Genomic DNA, 26,479 nt, shown 5'->3' on the forward strand with positions numbered 1-26,479 from the left:
AGAGCCTCATGCAGATTTTTTTTCTCATATTGCATGACAAGTACCGATTGGACAAGTGATGTAGCCCCAAGGGAGGCAACCCGATATGAGACAAAAGCGTCAAGTCATTGCATTCATTTCCATCTTCACTCTGACACTTGATCCACTCCAACACAGATTTCCAGCAGAGAGCAGTTTCAGTATTCCCCATCTAACTAGATCTATATGCCCACATGCGCCTGAATCAGTTTAATTCAACACCGATGAGTAGCCATGCCAACGTAGTGGTTTTATCTGGGTTTTAATAGTGGAACAACAAAAACAGTTCAGCATGTTTCTCTGTTTGTCATTCAGCAGCTATGCTTTAAGGGTGCTTGGGAACAAGAGGAGACTGTTTCAAACACCCCACTTGCAGAACGCACCTTGACCACGGCGTTAATCCCCCCCGCAGCTACGATTGGCTAATTGTTAGTCCTCCTATGGTGCTCATTAAACGGATTGGTTTGTTTTTTTTTAATTGACAAAGTTTCACATCACGATGCCAAATGAATGAGTCAGCTCGCTGGTGTGGACAGACACAAAGGTCCTCACCCAGGCAAGAGGGGAGGGATTTCAAGGAGAAGGTGAAGGAAGAGTCAATTTGCAGAGCTGTTCCCTTTAGTATCCGTGAATCAAGCAAAGCTAAGCTGAACTCACTGCCTAAATTAAAACACAGGGAAAAAAAAACATATTTTCCCCTCCCCCAAGTAAAGCTGTAGGAACACAGAGAGCATGGAAGGAAAGAAGGAAGGAATAATTTCCATTAGGAAAAGGAAGCTTTGCCAAACACAACGGCAGATTGTAGGTGTACTCAAGAAAGCTTCACTGCTCCTTCCTCTATTTGTACAAACCTATTTTTAATTGTCCAACATATCCAAAGAGGAAAAAAAAATAACACATAAAATAAAATGGAGCTGAAGAAATTACCATGCTTCAAATACTCTCCTGTTGAACAGCTGCCAGTGTGCAAAAAGCTTTGAGTCTTTGAAAATGTAGTCGGACTGAAAATGTGACCTTACCATTTTGACGCAAATGACACAATTAGTGGAGGGAAGGGGAGAAAAAAACAAAAACGACAAAATGGAGATTCAGAAGCCTCTTTGAAGGTATGATTTGCATGTCCTGTGAAGCGATCATGTTAGTGGGCGCACAGACTTCCTGGCTTTAAATGAAGAATTTGCCGCCCACCAGCACGGACGCATACAGTGCCCACAAACCAATACATGAAGCCCAGTATGTATATGCACACATGAAACATGGACACGACATTGCATTGACTCAAACACTTTCCCTTAAAGCTTGCATGATTATGATCATTGCTTTTGCCTTAGTTCACCATAAAAAAATCAAACCTGTGAGGATTATATTAATGTCTTTTTCTTTGGAAAAGAAAAGTGCAAATAAGAAAAAGGAAATACTAAAACCTCCTCTGAATCCAATCTTTATTTTGAATTTGGTTTCAAAAATGAGACATGCACCAGGTTTTTCTGTCTATTCCTCTGTCTAAGGTAGCTTCTTGTTCCCAATACCCGAGTGGATGTGTGTGTTGTGTGTGTGGTTGTGTGTATTACTGCTACTGTATTTCTCTGCATGTGTGGGCAGCTGGAAATCAGTTTTAGTGAGAGTGAAATTCAAACTCCTTGGTACTGTCTGGGTAGCTGCATGGGCTCAGATTTCTGGCACTGTAATGTCTCCGCATTTTCATTTTGTTTGCTATAATATTCATCGCCACATTACAATTAATGTTAATTAAATGTAAAAAAAAAAATCTAACCAACACATTTTGAAAAAAAGTTGATCCTCCAATGTGAAGCAATAAAACTGCCAGGGTCATGGTAAACAGGAGAGATCACGCTGGGAGGAAAGCTGTGCTAGAAGCAGGGTTGTCACAATACTGGAATTTCAAGCTTGATACCAGAAATCAGGAAAATGCAAAATACATTTTTATACTGTGGGGCAAAAAATATAGGGGTGGGTTACACATTTGCCTAATAAGTAAATGATCCTTCATCCAATCTTGCGAGGAGATACAAATCCCTTCGGCTTTGCATCTGGTGTAAAAACTCTGCCCATATATACATAAATATGTGGAGTTATCTACTATGGTGATCCCTTGTGAATACAAACAATAGTGTCAGTAAAAAGTAAACAAATAAAGAGTTTTTAAGGTGACTGATCTATTGGGATAGATAGATAGATAGATAGATAGATAGATAGATAGATAGAGATAACTGTAAGGCATATATATATATATGGCAAAATGTTCAGACTGTAGTGTCAAAAAAACAAAAAAAGTCAACAATATTCTCAGGTTAACTGAGGTAGTGGTGTGCATCTGGTGACTTGGCATCTGGTGACTTGGCATCATATTTTCTTTGCTAATCAACCAGAGTTGGTAAAGTAGGCTGCCACTGTTTTTGTCTAGTTGCTGGTATGCTTTTCTCAGCTTCAATCTGAGACTCTAAGAGACACACAACACTTTTTAAACACAAATAATTGTGTAATCTTGTTAAATTAATGGAACATATTAGACAATTACAGATGCAGGGCTGATAACGTTTTCTGCCTAGCCCAAATATTAATGTTATAATTTTATTATTATAGCCACTAGCCACTGTTTTAATGATAACTTAATAGAGAGAAAATGTGACTACTGGATAAAGATACTTTCCCCTGTTCCCTTATTTCCATAGGAGGTGCCACAGCAGATGAATCTGAGAGTTTGATTTGGCAAAAATTTTATGCCCTTGCAATTATCTAAGCTTGTGATTGACACTAGCAGTATTCTTGCTTATGACCTAAAAACATCTGGTTTAGACTTCTGTGCTGAATCTTTGTAGAGCCTACAATGTCACCTATGTAAGTGGCCCAGATTGTTGCCAGCACTTATGGTTGTGTGTGGTAATTAAATGTTAATTACCTTGTGGTGTATCCAGGTGGGGAAAAAATATACCAGGACTTTATTCCCTCAACTTTTTCCACTTCTTTGTACATTCCCTCACATCCGCTGCCACAGTTTTGGAAATCTGCCTCCAGGGATTTACTGACATTTGGACATTTGTGAGTATTATACTGTTTACTATTCCTTATACTGAAGAAGACTGTTGATGAATATGATGAATATCACTAATAAAAAATAGCTAGAATTGCACAGGAGGAACTGATGGTACTGAAAAGGCCAATTACAGTATCAACTCGATATAGTTACATTCCCAAGGAGTCAGATTACTACATAGGTTACATTACAGGGTTTCAGGAAGGCTTGCGGTTACGGCATACCTATTCCCCCTCTGAATCACAAACCCCCAGTAAGGCTGGGTTTGTGGCTTTCAGGTAAATGCTAATAGATTAACAGTCAACATTAACTGTTTAAGAGCTTTACTGACCTCTCAAAATGAAAAGTGTCGATCCGAGCTGTGAACTTCTAGTAGTTCAGCCGCTAGTGAGGTGAGGGCCTGTGTGCCTGCCTGTCTGCAGGGTGCTGTGTGAAGTTGTGTCTCAGCTGAAGGTGAAGAGAGCACAATACTGTTGCAAATGAGTAACCTACCAAATCCGATGGTAAATATTAGTACCGATTAGTGTCTAAATATGCAAAATTCTTTTGTTACATTATAAAAAGGAAAAAAATGATGCCTTTAAAAGATATTTGTTGATTACTGAGAAGTTTGAAACTGTGGTTGTGTGCAGGTTGTGAATCGCTGGGAGCTAATTAGTGACATGTTCATTTTAATAGCTTTTGTAAGGTGTGAGCGTTCACATGAGTTGCAGACAAAAGCCTAGAACATATGCAGCTCTAAGCAGTGCCTCAGGTCTCGGCACAGTGTAGACTATTAAACTGAAATGATCTGAAAGACCTATCTGCCTCTTCAGTCAGTCTCAGTATCGTCGTGACAGTATCTTTAAGTGAATATGAAAAAGATGCTTGCCTTTAGTTACCTCTTATTTATCGACTGTGCGTCTTAATTTTCAGCTCTTGTCATGAAATATTCATGATAGCCTAAATTAGATGGATTGACTGGACCAAATATTGACAGCAGCAAATGCAAAAGGACTTTGAATCCCAATCGCCAAGCACGTAAGCAAAGCAAGCAGCAGCGGTGTGTCATTTTAAGATTAGCATTATGGGTCACCTTTAAAAGAGGTCTAACAAATGCCACTTTTATGTGACTTCTTTGAGCAGCGTGAAGCAACTAATGGAGCTCTAAAGTGGTCAAAGAGACGGTGCCACAAATTGCGGGCACATCAATTACGACAACCGCAAAAGTATTTACAGCAGCAGGGGTCTCAATTATCACACGACAAAATGCGCTGGCAGAGAAGAACGACGCATGCATGTAAATGTTCACGGGAAACAAGAGACGGGCGCCACGTCATGACATTATTAGTTCGATGTGTTCGTTTCAGTTGTGCCTCGTTTTTCTAAACTGTTTACTTATCAGTACGGATATTTTAGGTACTCTTGGTGGTACAGTTTGGTGGAGATTGGAAAAATTCCAACATCTGGTTGATTGGCTTTGAATATTTATGGACTCCAGAGGGTGCAGCCTAATGACTTTGGTCTATCACCATGAGGTTGACATTTCTGTATTTAACTGAAATGGGTTTTTTTTTTTTAACAGTTAGAGAAATCTAACTGTTAAATAATACCCTCAGATTGTAAGAATTCTGCTTATTTTATCGCCCTTTCATCTTGCACCGATCACAAGCCAGACCATTATTTTGGTTTATGAACAAAACGGCAGCAAAACTAATGACACTTCTGCGCGGCATAGTTCAGATGTTGATCTTGTGACCGTGTCAGCATGTAGCTGCTAAAGCCAATGCATGGCTTTCACGTCTGTGCCCAAGGACAACTGTAGGCTCAAATTCAAAGCAGTCATCTGGCATGTAAGCTACATGCTACACTCAGTGTGGGCATGCAGGAAAATGTGATGATGCGCCCCCCCCTTTGCGCATGTTTGGAGTACCAAACATGCGCAAAGTCTCATATTTTCAGAAATGGGGGACCCGTGACTCATGTAAAATAATACTTATAAATCCAAGATTTACAAAAGAGCAACAACAACTCTCTTTTATTAAAATTACAGAAGTACGTTGGGTGTACATAATGAACAATAATAGCCAGCCTCTCACTGCTGTAACTTTTATACTGCTGTGAGCTGCAGAGCTTGAAAAGTCTTATTAACCTAGGTGCCATTCATTAACATCACAATATGCATATGCATTTCTATACTGTACCGCCTGCATTTCCAATCCTGCGACAATTACGCAGTTACCAAGGATTAAGGGATCCTATATTTAGGAGCAGTTACAGAGATAAGCAATTATTTTCAGCACCGAACAAATTCAAATTAGAGTCTCTCAAGCAGGGCTCTGTCATAATGACCATATAATTCTATTTTATCAGACTGCCAGCAAAATACTTGCATTAGTGTAATTTGAGATAAATAAAAATGACCTTGGACCAGAGTTTGATCATGTAGCTGGCTACTCATGGTGCCATGTATTGTATAATGCAATCTATCTTCCGCAACAAGCTATATGTAATGCATGTTTTGGGGTTATATGTCATTGCTGTCATGAGCTTAACACAATATTGTAAAATGTTATTAAACGTACATTATCCAACTTCTCAAGCTTTGGGTACTGGGTCACCTCCCCATGTTATGTTTAAGATTAAATGGGCTGTTGCCATAACAACGCCGAGAGGCATGGGCAGCGAGTTTCCTCTTCCTGAAATAGCCTGCAAAATTGTTTAAACAGATAACTGGGAATCTGGCTGCTGGCCAGGAGCGTGCCCCAGTGCCTCATGGGATATTAATGGTAGCCCAAGCTGAAGCAGGTCCGCAGTGAGGGAATAGATCCCAGAACCAGCACGACACATCTCCCCTAATCAGTGCTTTAAAATCAGCTGTGCCTCTGCTAATTGGCTTCATTTCAATCTGAGGATGTCTCCATTTGCTATTGAATTAGAGCAGTGAGGGAGTGCTGTGAGGCATGTTGTAGGAATACATGTTTCTCAGCTGAAATCACACTTAGGATTAGCCCTGATTTCCACATTTCATTTGCCTGGCACTACTAGTTTGTACAGTGCATGCAGATTTGTTCCTGTGTCTTTACTGACTTCCCTCTCCCTGCCCCGTGGGGCTGCCGGTAGATGAATATCAGCTCTTTTGGCAGCGTTCTCCATGTTCTTTTCCCCAGTGAGCCCATGGGCCCCTTGATGAAAGCCATCAGTCACCGCTATGGGATGACCTGTCTGCACTGACCACCGCACACCTCCCCCCTTGACCACTAGACTGTGAAGGGGATGTCTCCATGAGCACCCTCACACAACACCAAATCATGATTTAATGCCTTTAATTTACACTGTCTCAAGGGCTTATCAAAAGGTTAGCTCAGGAGCACTGAGACAAGTCTATAAAGGTTTTGCTGGGACACTGCTACACAGGACACAGAGTACACTGTAGCACTGACTTTTGGATGCCATTTAGAAGTGATATGAAATCCTGATTGCTGCAGTAAGTTCCTGCTTAGTTTAACGTTCAGTGCTGCAACTGCATTGCATTTCGGCAAGCAGAGCATGCTTGTCTGTTGTTGTATCCCAAGGGACCAGGCAAGTGAGAGCAATGTGAAGCTGAGTGAGATTAATGCATGGTAAATGGAACATGTGCTGGGATGACAGAGTAGATGAGGAATGATGCCTCCACGGGAGATGGAGAGTGACAGGCTGAAAACAACATAGTACAGAGGGGGACATTCCCATGAATATTCCTCCCAAATATTTCAGCAAGGAAGTGCAAACTGTGGATACAGTTTAAATTGGCGTTGCAGGCATTTGACGCAATTTGCTGTAATATTTTATCACAGGAGTCACATAGTAATGGTCTAATTGAAAGCGATTAAATGGTTTATTAAGCAAGGCCTGGTTGGGCAGCAGCGAACAACACAAAATTCAAGCAGGTTTCATCTGTTGTGTGCCACCATGACCACTTTATGTCTGTCATCATCATTACTTGAAGTAATGTCATTGGAGGGCATATGGAACGGTAAATCCTGTTCCCGTGGTCCTCGTTACTGTAAATGTTCCTCCTACTCAGGCAATCAAAGAGATAATTCATGTAGCAATATGCTCCTGTAGGTCAAAGTGGGACAGAGGATGCACAACACGGTGAAGATGACGGCTTTATAATGAAGACAGTATCAGATGTAAACATGTAAATGTTTGATCAATTGAAAATATCAAATCTCTGCACAACATAAAATATTCAATGTTAACAGGACTTCTTGTGAGAGGTTTTTTTTGTGGATTATTATCATTATTAGTATAAAGATGTGCTAAATTATAGATATCCATCAACTGTAGGATTTTGTTACACAAATGTTTTAAATTGCTTTGATTTAAAGGCATTAAAATCTTTATCTTAGGGTAAATACAAGACATATAACTGTGTTCTTAGGATTAATAAGGATTGTTTTTAATGTTTTTGAGTCAAACTGACGACATTAAATATATTTTTTTAGGCCCTGCAACTTTTGAAGCGTCACCTGTCCCACATTTTTCAGGATGAGGAATGATCAGGTAAAATGGGCCAGTCAAATTGCAAAGTGAAACATAACACTGCATGTAAATAGCTTGAAAACATCAGTTTATTGAAAAATGTAACAATCGCCTCTCCTCTACCCTGATTTGGTATTTCTCTTTTCCCATCACTTGCAGGCATTCTGTTTTCTTTCTCCTACTTTCTGACCTTCTTGTCTCTTTTCTGTTCAGTCCTTTTTGACATGCTCTCTGCAATGAATAGTTTAACATTACTTTACTTCAGCATCTATCACTTCTTTATCACCATTCCTCTTTCTTCCTCTTCAGTTCATAGAGTGTGAGATGGTGCGCATGACTATGTTCACATGTGCATGTTAGTGTTTCTATGCATGGTTGTGAATATATACAGTGCACATACAAATGTAGTTAAGCACACACAAACACACACCATATGCAAACATACTTAGAAGAGAAAATGTGAGGAAGGCAATAATAAAGCATGCAATAATAAAATATATTAGCGATATCAATTATTTCTAATATGAGGATCCATCAGAAATGTGGCCCATTTTATCTAACACATTAAAGTAAATTGGGCCAGTAACTAAAAGTGCTTTTACATTCAAATGAAACGTAGGTTTAAGTTCAACAGGAAGATCTGAAATCAGTCATCTGCCTGATATCCTGGGTGTTCAGATTACCAATATATTCTTTATACATCACGTCTGCTTTTCCGCACTAACAATCTGAATACTGACGTCATTAATATTATTAACTCAGTCCAGTCATTCTCTTGCCCACCTTCTGAAAGCCAATCAGTCTCTATACTGTGTGCTTTACCCCTTGTCTAATTAACAGATAGCTTATTAATCAAATTCTGTAGATCAGTAAATCATGTTCAGTTCAGCCAAATGATCTCTCCTTGTTGGCATTTGATTTATTTTGCAAATATCAGCACTTTATCTGACTGAGGACTTCACAAGTATGAATCATGACTTATATATGCTCATTTCTTTTCTCACTGACAAATAAGGTATCATATGTCAGGCCACTTGCCAAGCAGTTTCCTCAGGCAGTCTCAAAAGCAGGCATTTCCTTGTCCATCTTAGTAACCTCAGACCAATAAAATCAAATGCTAAATGTCAACAACTATTGTGGCAACAGTTTGCAATGGTTTACAGCCACTGCTGTTAACATTTAATGAGTTGAGACGTTCAAACCTTAAATGGCCTGTTTTACCAATGGCACAGTGTACCTGAGTCCATCTTATATTTGGTCATAGATGTGCTGGAAGTCTGACACAGCATTTTTTAAATAAAGGCATCAGGAAGGAGGGTGATGGTGACTCCTGACTCACTTGAATGCAACCAAAAAGGTGACAGATTGCTAGCTTGCCCCACACCAATTAGGGTCCATGAAAAATATATGAATTTCACTTATTACTCCACTATACCCAAAAACTTCTGCAGTCTGAACTAATACAGTCATCTACAGGCAACAAAAAGAGGTACACTGTAACAATAGTCAGTAAAACACCTGCCAATTATTCACTCGGTCAGACTCCTTGAAGGTGTCTAGGAACTAAAGACTGCAAAGCCTCATTTTCTATAGTACTTAGATTAAAATGCTCACAAAATTTACTCACAACACCTTCATAGCCTTTGACACTGGATTATAGCAAGCAGTTGATAAGAGCTCAAGGTACTATTTCAGTTCTTCACAATTAGAATAGGTTCCATGCTCATCATGTTACATGGGACAACAATGGAGTAAATATCAGTAATAGAAGAAGTGTTTAGCTGTGACTCTCTCTGTATTACATTTCTTACCACTGAATAGAGTTTCAGTAACCTCATACTTAAGGAGCAAGAAATCTTCAGATAGAATGCACTTTACAAACTCTTTATGCACACAGTGATTGACAGAGTTTAGAAGGAAACTCAAATGTTCGTTCCACATTTTCATGACATCTCTCCCACAACAACCACATGCTGAGTTGGCAGAGTGGGCTTACTACTACTAGCTCAGACATAACTCTAAAGGACCGCCATGTGTCTTGGTAGAGGAATTGGGCTTGTGTGCACTCTGCTCTTCACAGCAACAAAGTTACCTAGAAATACACTTAAGGTTGGGTGTTTGAACCACAGACTGTATATTAAACAAGGCAGCCACTGGTTGCTAGGGAAAAATGAATATTCCCCGACTAGCTGCTAGTGGACAGTCACTGTTGACCTGATTGCTAAAGCCCCAGTCAGCCCCAGCCCAGAGAACATTAAGTGACCCCCTGGTAACAATTGGGTACTAGCATAACGTGTATTCCCTGACCAGTTGCTTGCTGTCACTGGGTGAAACTGGTAACAAAAGAGCATGTGGTTCTCTAGTTTGGCAGGGATAGCTCAGTAGGTAGAGTGATTGCCCCATGATCGGAAGGTTGGGGGATCGACTCCACTGAACGGCTACCCTGAGGTACCCCTGAGCAAGGTACCGTCCCTACACACTGCTCCCCGGGCGCTGCATTGGTGGCTGCCCACTGCTTCACTGGGTGAATGGGTTAAATGCAGAGGAGTAATTTTCCTACGGGGACTAACACATACACATTATTATTATTAACCTCCCTGCAGTGTCTTTGGTTGCAAGGAGAACGTCACGGTCAGCCATAGTTTGAATGGAAGATGCAAACTTGGCTGTGAAACTATGTGTGGTGACAACTGGAGAATGTTCACCTAAAGTAAAAGTTGTGCCTTTTGAAACGTGCTAGTTTCTGTCTCAATTTCTAGTTTGCACTTTTTCAAGTTTCACTAACACTCAGTAGCTACATAGTGAGTGTTTACAGGCAAGTCGCGATGTCTGCAAGTCTGCTAGTGACCAAAGCAATCAGAAGGAGGTTTTTGATGTAGTATCTCCCTGTGACCAATTTTACCCAGTGACAGCAGCTTCCAGCAATCACTCAGCTAAGGTTCAGGGAATACCCATTTTCCCCTAGCCACAGTTGTCAATTGTCCTATCGATCATGTTTATTGGTTCCACTTACTACTGGGATACTGGGAACTGGTTCTCTGCAAGAACAGGTTCTCGATTCCCATCCCAAGTGGTCACCACTGTTGAGTGTAATCAGTGACACTGCACACAGTGTCATTGTGCAAATGTACCGTTTATAAGGATGGGGAAACCTGCCACTTGGATGAGTGACAAAACATTTCTCCCACTGAAAACACTACGTCCAGATTAACAGAATCAACTTTTTGGGATTTACTTACCTGGATGATTGAGCATGCATCAACATCATTTTGCACCTGTTTACAATTTTTGAACATGTTGGGAATTTTGGGGACCAGCTTCAAATTGCTATTTGAAGAACTGCAAATTTCTGGCGGGGTCTTTCTCAGCTTCATTTTTCAGTCCCAGCAGTAGCTGCTTTCTTTGGACAAAGCCTAGCTGTTTTGGATATTGGTGCTATCTGCAAAGCTCAAAGCTGATAGTGGTAGTTTCACATTTAGATATGAGAATGGCATTGATCTTGTCATCGGACTTGACAGCTATATCGTAAGTACAGCATTTACAGTTGAGAGAATTGCAAAGCAAAGTTAAAAAGTAAGAAAAAAAATAACCTGTCAGCTAGCAGAAACTTAACAACAACTTCTATTGAAGTTTTTGTTTAAAATTTTACTCAAAACTATTTACAATTTGTTTGCATGTCAACAGATCCATTGTTATTAGAACGGATTATGGGCTCCATTGATGAGGATGTAAATTTTTAAATTCATGTAATTTTTAAAAGAAACAGTAGATGGATGGATAGAAAAGCCAGCATTAAGAGAAAAAAAGGGAAAGTTGTGAAATCACCCAGTGGCTGGCAAGAGGGCATATATGCCTTGGAAAAAAAAATCTTTGGTTGATCTGGAAAAAGCTATCAATAATATTGAAAATTGTAACTTTTTTGGCAGACAAAAAGGCATTCAGTGTTTTTAAGAAACTGTGCAAACAGACACGCTGTAGTGTGGTCAAATAATTAACAGTTTTATAGCCTAACCACTGCTTTTAATTTCATATAAAACCTCAACACAATCATGCTGCAGTCTTTCTAAGTATGGTATTTTTTTTGTGTTCGGGCAAAATGTGTTTACTCATTACAGATAACCCAGTTCAATCTGATTTGATATTCTTACTGTCAGAACACACATGTTCCTACTCCATCCTCCACGTTGCAGTTTTATTTCCTTTGCTTCAAAAGCAAACACACACACACGCGAGCGTGCTTTTATTGCTTTGTACTGGAGAACTTTCCTTTGACTTTGTCTTAATCCTAAGTTTAAAAATGAGAAAATTTCCTGTGTGACGCTGCAAGCACATCTGCAGCCTTCGCAAACACAGAGATAATGAGGGCGCAAAAGAATAGAAAAATTAAAAAGAACGAAAAGTTAGTTTGTGAGAGGAGATTCCTCCCAGGCAGTTGAGGCTGGTGTGTGTATATATAGCGGAGCAGCCTTGCTTGTCTAAGGGGGTGTGCATGCTGATGGCCATCGATTGAAACAGAAGGTGTTGTCTGGCACTTCGGGCCATTCACACAGACTTCTGGCTTTGAGAGCAGTTATATTAACAACTTTGCCAGTTTGTAATTAATATGAATCTGCTGTTAGAGTTTGATGCACCCTGTTTCACTGTGCTTGTTTTGTAAGTCGTGATGCTTCTTTGCCATGTCTTCATGTGTGTTTTCCAGGAGTAATATATACATCTGTTTAAAGTTAAGGATCACTATGAAGGATCATAAAAGAACAGAAATGAACAGCATTTGAATCAATTTGTTGAATAATACAAAATTATTCTACAGCTAAAAGTATTTTTGATAGTTTGGCAAAACTGCCGAATATCTGTCAGTTCGACCTTCATAAATGTGAGCAATTCTCTCACGTCATTATAAAATCCTAAATCATTTTGGGATCAAGACTATAATGATCTGGTATTTTAACATAAAGAAAATAATGAATGAATCAGTCAAAGAAATAGGCCATAATTAGGCCATAATAAGAACATACAGACCCATAGATAGAAATACTTGCTATTTCTTTTTTGTGTTGTTCCTAAAGTGACAGTATGTACAGTATCACCGCTAGATTTCAGCAGAATGCCAATTGCAGTCATTGAGTTCTTTTCTCTTTCCCCTCCCAATTCAAGTGCATAATCCTAGCTACCATGGCTTCTGTAGGACAAACAATCTGTAGTGAGTGTAGGCTGTCAGTCTGCTGTTTATCTCAGCTGCCAATATGTGTTCACCTCTATTTATTCTGGAGGAGGGTGTAAAACTTAGTCAAAGGAGTCTGATAGGAGTTGGTGAGTCAGTGAAGCTCACTTCTATCCAATGACAGTGATACTGAGGTAAGGTTTCTGTCTATGAGAGCTGCTGTTTTTGCTGCTGTTAGCTTCTGTTAGCAGCTGTTAGTTACTGTTAGTCGGTGTTAGTAAAACTCTCTTTCAAGTGGATCTAACATCGTTGGACTCTTAGTGAATAAAATCTCATATGATGTGAGAATGCAAATGTAATGATCCTTCATATTTTCAGTCTACTTGCAGATATTGATTAAAATTTGCCTCTATGGCAACGAATGACTTCAAGCCATATACATAACATGTGATTAGGCATAATTGCAATGTCCATTTTGGCCACTGTTTACAAGATGGTGGGTCAACATGTACAATCTGATATCCTTGTGCTGGTGTTGTCCCTATATCATCATAATAATGCTGGTCCATGATCAACATTCTAACTGACCAATGACGTCTGAGCATTCAGTTAGCATTAGCCAAGAAATTAGCTAATGCTTTTAAAAACCATCACTAGCAAACAACAGCAGTAATCTATATTTTCAGCAAATCTAATTTGATAATATATATTAATTTATATAAATTAAGAACTTAAACACTTGAAAGCCCCCCCCCCACACACACACACACACAATGGAATGCTATGAGATAACAACAACATGAAAAATTATTATGATGATGTAGGAACAACACCAACACCAGGGCAACATGGCAGATTCGACAAACCGGGACGTGCTTCTATATGTTTTTAATAGATTAAACCTAAGTTTATGAGAATGCATCAATTTGATGGAACACATAATTAAACAGCGTCCTTTTTTCTTATTAAATAACCTCAAAAAATGACTGACTGTACCTTTAACTTGCCATACTCTCCTCCATGGGCACGTCTCACTTTGCAGTCCCAGGGAATTTTAAGGAAACTGGCATATACTTTTTGCTGAAATCATTTGATCTCATATCAGGGAATGTGTGGCGGTCAAATGGTGCAAATTATTACCTCTGCTAAGTCTACTTTATAGTTTGTGTGCCCAATGTGGCATTACTTCTCCTACTCATACCCTTCTCTCTCTGCTCACTCCTCTACAATCACGCACCAAAGACAGAACTTGTGAACTCGTGTTCACAACCTGAAAAGTTTCTAAGTCTTGTAACAACTTTAACCCTTCCCCATTGGCAAAACTAATCCTGTGAAGAAAATGATCATCAAAGCCAGACAAATTTACACCTTAGCCAAGTATCATGAGTCTTGCAATTTCACACAGACCCAGTTTTCCTCCACAGCAACACCAGGAAAACAGCCAAGTTTGCCACTTTCCAGATGGAGGCTAGGCTTTTGAATAATGACTAGCTCTAAAAGTTGCATTTGAATCTCTGTGCTACAGTGTTTACAAAAGTGCTGATCCCTACACCGGTGCTGAAGTCACAATACGCACAGTAAACTTTCTCACACATCAATCTCAAGAACACATTTACGCCTCATTTGAATATGGATTTATGTAAGGAGAAACTATTTTCACATCAGTTCGCGTTAAAATTACCAGAACTATTTCTTCTCTCACATTTTTTTTAGGTATTTGAATATTTCTCACTTCTCCAAACATTCTGCTGTCAGGTGTGTACATGCACTGCACATATACTGTAGGTGGACAGCAGAAAAATGCGCACTGAGCTTGTGTACACAGCTCGAAGATGAGCTTCTTTCCCTTCATTTCTATCAAGGCAATTCTCCTCTTCCAGTCACTGCTCTCTCACACACAAACACACATATGCGCACACTCACACACACACACAGAGGCACACTCAGTGCACATCTTTGTAGCGGCTCCTTCCTCAAATAGAAAATGTGCACTAAAACATGACAGCACTGGCGGCTAGTCTCCGAGAGCAGCCCCACTCTCTCTGGCCTAGATTCTTTCAAATCCGCTCTGGAAGTGCCTGCGTCCTCAGCTGCACTGCCAGCCCGCCAGAGAGTGAGTGAGCAAGCCATCTGGCTGCACAGCACATCAAATCCCAATCTGTGTTAATTTGAGTGTTATGGGCCATTGTTTATTTTTGAAAAAAAAAAAAGAAAGAAAGAAAGAGAGAGAGAAAGAGAGAAAAAGCTCACTCGCAGGATTAATAACCCTTTTGTAGTTAATTGAGTGCTTTCCCCAAAGTTTTTGCACCATGCCAGACACGCTGCAGGTCACTGCTGAAAATTAGATGTGTCTAACCTGGCGACATAAAGATTTTATATAGCTACGAGACAATAATACCTCGTGGACCGTGCACAAATGAAGCTAATTCATAAATGGAGCATTTTTATAAATAAAAAACGACACTATCTAGGCCAGTAATCACGCTGAGCAGATAAAAGTAATTTTGCATTTGTTTCTACCACCTGGTGAAAACATTTGGACTCCCATAGGCGCTCCTTGATGTTTATTGTTTTTTTATTCAGATCCCAAATAACAGTCACCAGCAGCTACTCTTCCACAGGTTTTTTTCTTCTTCTTTTTAAATCCCTGTGCATTAAAATGCTTTGATAAACACATTGCATTTCCATGTTGAAGACCAGATAGACAGATAATTTTCTTGAGGAGTCCGTGGCTTGTAAGTGCAACACAGCTACTCGCTAAACAAGTAGTTGAAGCCATGTCTTTTTCTTTGTCCCCCCCCCCCCCCTTCCTCTCCCTCTCTCTTTCACTTTTTTATCTCACTCTCTCTCTCTCTCTCACACACACACACACCCTCTCTCTCTCACACACACACACACGCACATGCCACCCACCCTGACACATGGTGTGTTATGCAATGGGTGATGCCTAATTACCACTGACATCGCGGAGACTGTTCACTGCGAAATTAATCATGACACAGGCGTCAGCTTTTGATATTTTTTTTTCTTCGCCAAGTGCTCCGAGTTCGTACCAGCCGATGTAATTAATAAACCAAATGCACACAAATACTGATTAGACGCTGACACTGATGTCTTAATAATAACGAGGCGCCTTAAAAACTAATGTCAGGTGAGAGATGAGGAGAACAGTGAGTGCGGAGAGACAGAGAAATTGGAACTAATTATTTTCCAACTATTAGGATGAGGTTGTTTTCACTTTGAGGGGCTGTGGGCACGGAGAGGGAAATAATATAAGAGTTCATGTGTATTAAGGGTGCACGAGTGTATCTCCACACAAATTCCAAACAGCTGTGAGCCCACAGTAGCTCATAGAAGGCTAGAGAGCTATTTATAAACGCAGCATTGTACTGGAAAGAGCTTACAGTATATTCAGCCATGCATAACATAAACAGTTGCTTTTCAGTTAGCAGAAAAACCTCGCTGTTACTTTATTATTACAAATAGATGAACTGAGACTCCAGAAATGCAGCCCACCCATATCTGGCATAATTAATGTGACATGCAGCTCATCAGAGCACAAACCTCTCTACGAGAGCCGGTTGCTCATTTCAAGAGGTTTTTGCTGCCTCGGTGGCAAATGATTACAAGCCAAGCAGTTTGGGACGAGACGCAGGCTAATTGATTTGACATCTCACTTTTTTGTTGTTTACCTCTCATACAGACGTCCTTTTTTTCCCTTTATTTTTTTTTCATTTGTGTGGCTGCGATTAGCTTTGATCTTCCACTGGCTTCAAAGTGTAATGTCTCGGAGTTGTTCATTTGGAAAACACAAAGAAAACTTGTTTCCCATTTGAGACACGACTAAAGAGAACAGTGCACGGCTTTTGCTTTAGGTCTGTCTGATGTATCTTATGTTTTTCCAGCAAAGTGCACCATTAAGCTATTTTAGACCATTTCAACTTTAAATCTTTGCTTCAGCTATTCTCCAAAGCCTCAGCTCCCTTCTGCTCTCAAGCTCAGGTGCGTCACTGAGTGCACCTGGAAGAACAGAGTTTGGACCTTAGAGTACTGAGAGGTACTCTCAGAGCTTATTTTCCTTTTTTTTATTTAACATTTATCCTTTGTATTTTTTCCCAGTGCATTTTTATATTGTTTTGTGTGATAGCAGAGAAAGTAAGACTAGGGTAAAAAAAAGTAAAACAGAAAAAGCCATCACCCTGACTTAAACAATGTAGGTTGGAGTTATATGGTCAGTGACACGAACCACATAGGTCGGGATGCCCGTTTTCTTTTGATTGATTTATTATAATCAATTTTTTCCTGTCTATACACGACATACACATATCATGGGAATAGCATGGAAACTTTGGGCTTTTTTATCGATTTCTATGAGCTGTTCTACTTCCAGTGTGGAATGGCCGCCCCTCCCTGAGCCTGGTTCTGCTGGAGGTTTCTTCCTGTTAAAAGGGAGTTTTTCTTCCCACTGTCACCAAAGTGCTTCCTCATAGGGGGTCATATGATTGTTGAGTTTTTCTCTGTATGTATTACTGTAGGGTCTACCTTACAATATAAAGTGCCTTGAGGTGACTGTTGTTTTGATTTGCGTTTTCAAAATAAAACTGAATTGAATTGTACAACATACATACATTTAACAACGTTAACTAACAAGAATTGGTGCACAAATCTGAATTTGTTTTAGATTTTCTCTAATCCGCACAGGGTCAACTCTTTTGTGTGCTAAAGGCTCTACAATGGCTTTTAACTTGACAATGCCAAGTTCTATTAATTTCCCATTAGTGATCATGATTGACTATAGCTGGTAGTTTCTCTTTGCCAGCATAAAAATGTCTTTGTTTGACAACACTCTTTGGATTGACCAACACATGAACAATGAGAAATGACAAGGAAATCAATGAAAACCTAAGAAGGAAAATTGTTTGCCAAAGTCTGGACCGTAACTGTCACCCTGAGATGAAAGGGAAATTGGTTATGATGTTCAGGAGCAACCCACCAAGGCTCAAGCCTACAGGAACACCAGCATTACTGTCCCTTTTTGATAAGTGACAAATCAAGAGCTAACCAGCTGACACGTGTACATGGTTGGGTGTTCCAGCAGGACAATGAGCCCAAGCTTACATAAAAACTGGTTTTGGAATGGATAAAGCAGGCTAACATTAAAATCTCAACTTCACCCATGTTGAAAATTTGTGGACGACACACAAATTTAAATGAACTCTACAGCTTCTGCCAAGCAGAGTGTTCAAAGATTCAGTGTGAATTATGCAAAAGCTTGCTGAAGCAAGTTTTAAATCACCATGGACTTAGAGGATGGCGACCAGGAAAGAAGCCCACATGCCGAGCCAAATACCTTCTTGAGAAAAGTTTCATGGTCAGACAAAGTCTGAGCTATTTTGCCACATTGAGAGGTGTGTTTGAAGGAGGCTTTCAAACCCAAGAACACTACCAGCTGTGGAGTATGGTGGTGGTAGCATCATGCTCTCGGGTTGTTTTGCTGGCAGTGGTATGGATACATTTCACAAAACAAATGGAATAATGAAGAAAGAGGACTTTACCTCAAATCAAGCTAGATGTTGAAACTTTGATACATTTGGTTGTTCCAACACAACAATGATACCAAACAAAAATCAGAACTGGTTTTGGAAATGGATAAAGCAGGTTAACATTAAGCTGCTGCAATGGCCTGGTTCGTGGCTTTTGCCCAAAACGTCTTTGGAATTCACCAAAAATTCCGCTGTGTTTGAAAAACCCTAAGTGTATCATTACACACTTCCACTGTCCCAGTGAATGTGCATGTGGAGATCCAAATATGATGAGTCAAGTCAAGTGACTTTATTGTCTTTTCAACCATGTACAGTGGTGAAACGAGTGAAGTGAAACGAGACAGCGTTCCTCCAAGACCATGGGACTACGTATAACAGACAATCAACACAGAACTACATAAAGTGCATCACAATCACTTCTGATTGTGTTTGCTCGATTCTACCTGCATTTGAAGAAAAGAACAACACAGAACGCACAGGGAAAAAATAGCAGGGGAAAGAAGTTTGTAAATAGGCCAGAACATGTTTGCACAAAGTATCAGCACAGAGCCATATGTGCGAACACATGCGCACACAAACAGAAAAACATATGACAGTCACAAGAGACCCGCCGTTAACATACAGCACAGTTGTTTCCATATGCAAAGGCCAGATTCTTAGATCAAAGTTTTTAAGCGGGATCCGCTTTAATTCACTGTGTAGATTTGTTTAGAAATGTGTTTTATCCTCTGGTGAAACTACAGGCATCTAGGGACGTGTGTGTCGTACGTGACAGACAGAGTAGCAGAAGGTAACCTTTACAAATGACACACAAACAGCTAGACAGTGCATCAGAGTAAAGGTGGCTCCTCTAATCCTCTCTCCTCCTGTTGTCTGGTTTCTTTTGTCTACTGTATCACTACATTACATCCCAGGCAGAGTGACACACTGAGCTCGACCATTTCTTTGGCTACTGTTCTGATGTTCTGTTTGCTTCAGGGCTTTACCCGCCTCACTCCTTCCACTCAAGACAGCAGCGAAGAAAGAACCACTACAGTAATGACAGTGTGTTAGCACTGTGATAAGTGTGTTGACACTTTGCTTTAGGTAATTCAATCTATATCTTTATACAAACCGCACTGCATACACAGTAAATTGCCTATAATAATATATCTACAGTGGGTATTAAGATGATTTTCATAATCAACCTATCTCAGAACAAAACCACCTGTGTTGTATCATTATGTTGTATCAGTAGCAGAACATTTATATTTTCCATATCTGCTAAAACAACTAATGCAGCAAAAACACAAATTGCCCTAAACAACTGGAGTGCTGTGTGTTCAGATTCTGTGTACGCATGCAATAATTTAAAAAGTCTAATTATTTATCCCACCACTAGTCAATGGATTTTTTTCTGCTCACATCTCTGTGCAATTTTTCCATCTGAAAGCGCAAGTATACACTGAGGAAGTTATACACCCTTAATATCTGCACACCCTCTACAGACAAAATAACAGTCGGTATAATACGAGCGCCAACTCAATTTCAACTTTATTTTATATTTCCATTTTACCTTTATATCGGGATATTTATATATTAGAGATATTTGTATTATTAGACCTATTTTGTAATTAATTGTACAATTTTATATTAATGCTTTAACTTGTTTGTTACTGGTCTTCTGGTCCTGGAGCAAATGTAAACACATAATTTCCTTTAAGATTAATAAAGTATTCTGATTCTGATCACTCCAACAACCCAATAGTGTTGCAGCAGACATAGGCTGGAAAAATACTAAAGCACTTTCTGTACAATACTGGGAGAAGTAGTGTAAAGAATATCTGAAAGTCCATCCAGAGTATTGGATAAATAGGTCAAACACTTTCACCCAGGAGTTGGGGTTTGTGTACTGTGTGGACCAAAAGAAGCTTTTTAGCTTTTATTTGTATTTTCTTATTAATTTTAAGCTTTTGGTCAAAATTACCATTACGGACTACAAAGCCAGGGACACTGCACCGATCAACGCCGAGTCTGCATTCACCAACTAGCTGAACCAGTTCTACGCCCATTTCGAGGTTAGCCAGGCGGCTAATGCTAACTACCGCCTGACTACCGAGGACAGTGACGTCATCAGCGAGAGACCGGTGACCAGCATCGCGGAGCACGACGTCCGAGCGGCATTGAGGAGAGTGAACACAAGGAAAGCGGCGGGGCCAGACGGCATCACCGGCCGTCTGCTGCGCTGCTGTGCTGACCAGCTAGCAGGTGTGTTCACTTCCATCTTCAACGAGTCCCTGGCGAAGTCTGTGGTCCCCACATGCTTCAAAAGATCCACCGTCATCCCTGTGCCCAAGAACAGCAAACCCTCATCCCTGAACGATTACCGGCCAGTTCCACTGACCTCGGTAGTAATGAAGGTGTTCGAGAGGCTGCTGAAGAACATCATCTCCTCCTCCATCCCAGACACCACAGATTCGCTCCAGTTCGCCTACCGACCCAACAGATCCACTGAGGACGCCATCGCCCACGTCCTGCACACCACCCTCAGCCACTTGGACAAGAAACAGGGTAACTATGTGAGATTGCTGTTTGTTGATTACAATTCAGCGTTTAACACAATAGTGCCCAGCAGACTGTTCACAAAGCTGAGGGATCTGGGACTCAACAGCCGTCTGTGTGCATGGGTGTTGGACTTCCTCACTGGCAGAACTCAGGTGGTGAGGGTGGGTAGATGCGTCTCTAACAGCATCACCATCAACACAGGAGCACCACAGGGATGTGTCCTCTCGCCACTGCTCTACTCCCTCTACACTTCAGACTGTGTGGCCACCCACGGCTCCAACACCATTGTGAAGTTTGCTGACGACACATTGGTGTTGGGCGCCATCTCCAACAACGATGAGGCGGCCTACATGGATGAAGTGAAGAATCTGGCATCATGGTGCCAGGACAACCATCTCCAGCTGAACATTGGCAAGACCAAGGAGCTGGTGGTGGACTTCAGAAGGGGTCAGCACAGAGACTACAAGCCCATTATCATCAATGGAGCTCCAGTGGAGAGGGTGCAGTCCTTCAAGTATCTTGGTGTCCACATCTCCTCAGACCTGACATGGTCTGCCCACATTCAGGTCCAGACCAAAAAGGCTAGGCAGCGCCTGTACCACCTACGACAACCGAGGAAGTTCAGGGTCTCTCCAGAGATCCTCAGGATTTTCTATATGTGGAGAGCATCCTCACACAGAACATCACATCCTGGTTTGGGAACAGCTGTGTTAAGCCCCCCCCTACACACACACACACACACACACCCGCCCTCTCACATCATCCATAAGTGACTAAGACAGGACTCTCTTCTAGACACTCTAAACCCACCAGCACAATGTAAATTTCAAATTCCTTTAATTTTAAATATGTTCATATTGTCTATTTTGTAAAATAGTTAGATTGTCTCTTCTTATTTAATTCACTTAATGTCCAGAATTCACCTGCTTGCTGCATACATGCTACTACTGCACATTCACTTAATGTATATATTATATATAATGTTCTCCCTTTTGCACAAGTCGAGGAGCGTGTCAGGTTACTTTTCACTGTGTGTTATACTTGTATAACTATGCATGTGACGAATAAAGAACCTTGAACCTTGAATTTGGAAAGGTTTAGAAAGGATCATTGTTTGGGTTGAAAAGAAAAGATCATTTTGCAACATTATTCACAACCAGTCCAGAAAGTATATCTTGTTGTTAAGATACCAAGCGCTGACATGTTAACAACAACTGCCTCTGGTGCTGTTGGTCAACAGGGTGCCAGGGAAACTGTGCTAGTGCTGGCAAAGGAAGAGAAAGGGGGTGAAGGTGTGTTCGGGGGCAGTGAGAGAGAAGAAAAGTGTGGGTGTGGTGGTGAAAGGAGGGGTTTTAAATGTGGGGACTCTGAGTTGTAAAGAGAGAGAGCTGACTGATATGATGGAGCCAAGGATGGTTGATATGTTGTGTGTGCCAGGTGGAAGAGAAGTAAGTCCACAAGCATCAGAGGTGGATTCCAGCCCATAAAGTTGGTCAAGATAGGGCTGTGCGATATGACCAAAATCTCATATCCCGATATAAGGCATTTCTCATCCCGATAACTATATATATCACAAAATAGTGCATTTTCTGTAAATTCTGTGAATCTCGGGCAACTTGACTTATGTGAAGTGTTTTCAGCTGGGCGTTGTGTAGTGGTTTTTTTGTCTTTTTTTTTGACTGGAATTGAGTGTTTTAGCCGATGCATAAAACAATATATTTTCATGTATAAGTTGTAACGGCTGCTATTTTCTTTGTAGTATTTGGTGTGGGGAAACACCTGTTCTAACGTTTGAGTCTAAGGTTTATTTTGAGCACCTGACGGCTTCTCATCCGTAAACTCTCTCCATACTCTTTCACGTGATTCTTGGGTAGGTGGTTGAAGAGGTTTGCCGTGTTTGAGTCTTTTCATAACTAAACCATGTTCATGCTACAGAGGTAGCCCCTTGTTTAGAAATAAGGGCCTCGGTTTGTTTTGACTGGTCCTTCTGTTTGGAGCTACCTGGTTCTGCCTCATCTTCACTGGCCATGCTGGTATCCTCTGTGCCTGCATCCATGTGGTGACCATCCAAACGATGAAAAAATGTTGCCGTAAACTGGGTATTTTGTGACACCATGAAACAAACGATAGCGCATAATATGAAACAATAGATGTTGTAATTTCGTCATCTGATATATTTTGTCATATCGCACAGCCTTAGGTCAGTATGACCTGTTGAAGTAGAAAGAAAGCTGATTTAAGTGACTTTAAATGTGACACGGTTTTTTATGCCAGACAGTCTGGTCTGTACAATTCAGAAACTGCTGCTCTGCTGGAATTTTCCCACACAACCATGGATTTTCTTCAGCAATGGTCTGAAAAAGAGAAAATATCCAGCGAGTGCAGCAGTGAGAATGCCTTGTTGATGCCAGAGAATGGTCAGACTGCTTTAAGCTGATAGCTTCGACAATAGAAAAGTCTTGATCTCTGATCAGTCTTATTTAGATAGCAGGGTCAAAATATGGCAGACATGGGGTTCCTTAGTACCATCACCTAAGACTGGTTCCTTGAACATGACAAAGATTTTACTGAACCCCACGGTCACCAGATCTCAATCCAACAGAACAACTTTGAGATGTGGTGTAACAGGAGATTCTCATAATGTGCAGAAACAGTGTGATGCTATCATGCCAATATGAACCAAACGTTTCCAGAACTTTGTTGAATCTATCCCACGAAGAATTAAAGGCAGTTCTGAAAATGGGGTCCAAGCTGATACCTGATAGGTGTATTTTAAAAAAAAAGTCTGTGGTGAGTATATTTAAAGCTGATTAACAAACAAAAACTGCCAAATTCATAAGGTGTTAACGCATGCAAACCTTTATTGCTTAGCATCTTTTATTGCACATCTGCAAAACAATGTCATAGTTTATATATATATCCAATCTCCAATTAGAAAACGTGTCAAATTTATTGCGCAACAGAATCAAGTGATATTTCAACACCAAAGCATACTCGGATGTACACAATGCAATCTGGGCATTTGCTCTTAAAGCTCACTCTACCTTGGCATCTAAATGCTGCGGGAGGTGGGGGGAGGGGGAGTTGGGTGCGGTGGGAGGGGTGGGTGCAAGCAGGCACCAGGAATATGAATTCATAATGTACTTGACACAGTTTTGTTGAACAACACATTATTTAGTGATAATTTTCTGCATGTTAATAATCTGATCTGAAGTCAGGCTGTAGCCTATACGCCGTGTTCCCACTGAATATGTATTTCTGACCACACTGAGGGTAAACATGTTATTTAATCATCGCCGTGTTGTCTGTCATTATTGCTTAAGTAGGGTGAACAAACCCCAGGTGTTGTACACATAGTACGAGAGACTTTTCTGTAGGGAGGCTGGCTGAACATGCTCAGGATTTAAACGATACGTGCCGTCCGTGCAGTCGGCCAACTTAAAGTGAACTGTGATCTGTGTCAAAACGTGGAGCTGGAAGATAGCTTTATTTCTGCTGTGTTATAACAGACATATTAAGGTTTTGCATAACATGCAATTTACTCGTAATAGCATTCTATCTATCTATCTATCTATCTATCTATCTATCTATCTATCTATCTTAGAATCAGTAAAATATGCCTTTATTTTAAATAAGTGTAAATTTTCACACCCATACAGTCATACTTGAATGATTCAGTATGTAATTATACCCTTGGGTGAATTAATTAATATCTTGCCAAGTTGGTTGTGTAACTCTTCAACTTTGCATTTATTCAAATGCTTGCAGTGCAGAGATATGATTTCTGTTAAATGAACTATTTCAGGAACTGGTCAACTTTGATTACCAGGTGAAAGTTAAATCTAATTAGCTGCCTCTAAATGTTTAACTACACACGATAACTGTGAATAAAAGTATGAATAGTCTTTGAAAAGCATGAATCCCTATAAAGTTAGCAAATAAATTTTCGCTTTTTTTTCCTCTCTCTTGCATTTACTCCATAAACTCTCTTTATTGAATGTAAAAGAGTTCATTCCCAATGTTAATTCACATTTATTAACATTTGCAGTAGCCCAAGGCTAATTTTTTTCACATCCTGCCTACACTGACCATGGCTGCAGAGTTCAGATACAAAAACATGCTAGTTCCCATAACAACCCCATTTAAAATTCAATGGTATGTATGCCCGTGTCTGACCTTCATAGGCTTATCATCCAACTGTGAGGTTATTCAGTCTGCGAGCCAGATACGACAGCATGTACTCCTCATCTTGAAATCTGCATCGGCCAAAGTAAAGAACGGATTTTTCATCCAATCATATTAGTTATAAGAAACTTACTATGGCAAGTAGACATGTCTAATGAACTGTGAGCTACTAGACAGTGCCTGACCGGTTTCTCCGTGCCTTATAGTCTGCTACCACACAAACACTGAGCTGCACCTGACTGGTTGATTGCCTCTCAAGGGCTGTCTGCTTCAAACCAAACTAACACGGGGAGCTGTTTGCAAACTTTTTCATGTAATCCAGCAAAATGTGCTTTTTAAAAAACATCTAAAACAAAAGCCATGCAGCTGCTGAATATCTTTTCCTATTTGGAAAATCTTTTGATGATCAGAGGTACAGGTTAAGGGAAACACTCCTGTATACAGTCACCTACCCCTCAACTTTATGCAGATGAGAAGTGGTCAACTTTCTGCCCTGTTGCTACCATATGACATTGAACAAACGGACATAATACGTGGAAACATGACGGATGCTGTGAACACAATGATAATGACTGCACAGAGGCAACAAATGTAGCTTAAGTGTCAAATGTTAAGTGAATAGTCACCCTTTAGTTTATAGCAATGAAAAGAAATTGCATTTCCCCTCACCTCAGCTTTATTTTTTATTGTTTTTAAGCTCACTTGAGGTGGTGGTGGTGGTGGTCTTGCAGCCAAAAACTGCATTGCTTTGGTTCACCCTCAGGAATCTTATTAGCAGTTAAAAGTCAGCTGTTTTCAGTGGAAACGCTCTGTTAAATCTAATTAACAGCACGAGAAAACAGGTGGAGAAAACTTGCAACTATCTGGTGAGCAGAGCTGCAGCTAAAGAGCCACGTATTTCCCTCAGGGCTTGGTGGAGACTAAAGTAGAGCCAAAAGGAGAGTCGGTGCTTGCATTTATCGGATATTCAAAGACAACTTCTGTGTAATATGTTGTAAAAATGCCAAGCTTGACCAAACACTTGTCTGATGGACTTCTTGGACATAAAGTCAACACATCATCATTTCGACCCATGAAGTCAGAGTTGTGAAAAAAAAAAGGTGGTAATGGAATAGTTTAGTAACTGGCAGTGCGACTCCATTATCGCTTTATCTTTGAATGGATGACCCTCAAGAAAAACTGAACTGAAACAATGAGCGGATTGGCGGAGGGTGTCGGTGATAGACTTCTTCTCTGATTAAAAACTACATCTGTAATTACCACACGATGGGGACAGGGTCTTCTGCTGAGTTGACGAGTGTTTTGTTTCAGAGTTAACATGCTCCAATTCACCTGTCCCCATGAGGCGCAGCATCCACTTCTCTGTTTTGCAGCCGGGCCTTTCAGCTACTGGAGTTGTCTGCTATGTGTCTAAACTGGAGTGGAAGCCTGCTCCTAATCATGGCAATCACTCATCTGAGAGAAACC

The sequence above is a fragment of the Pelmatolapia mariae genome, linkage group LG6 (genome assembly GCF_036321145.2).
Source record: "Pelmatolapia mariae isolate MD_Pm_ZW linkage group LG6, Pm_UMD_F_2, whole genome shotgun sequence".
NCBI lineage: Eukaryota > Metazoa > Chordata > Actinopteri > Cichliformes > Cichlidae > Pelmatolapia > Pelmatolapia mariae.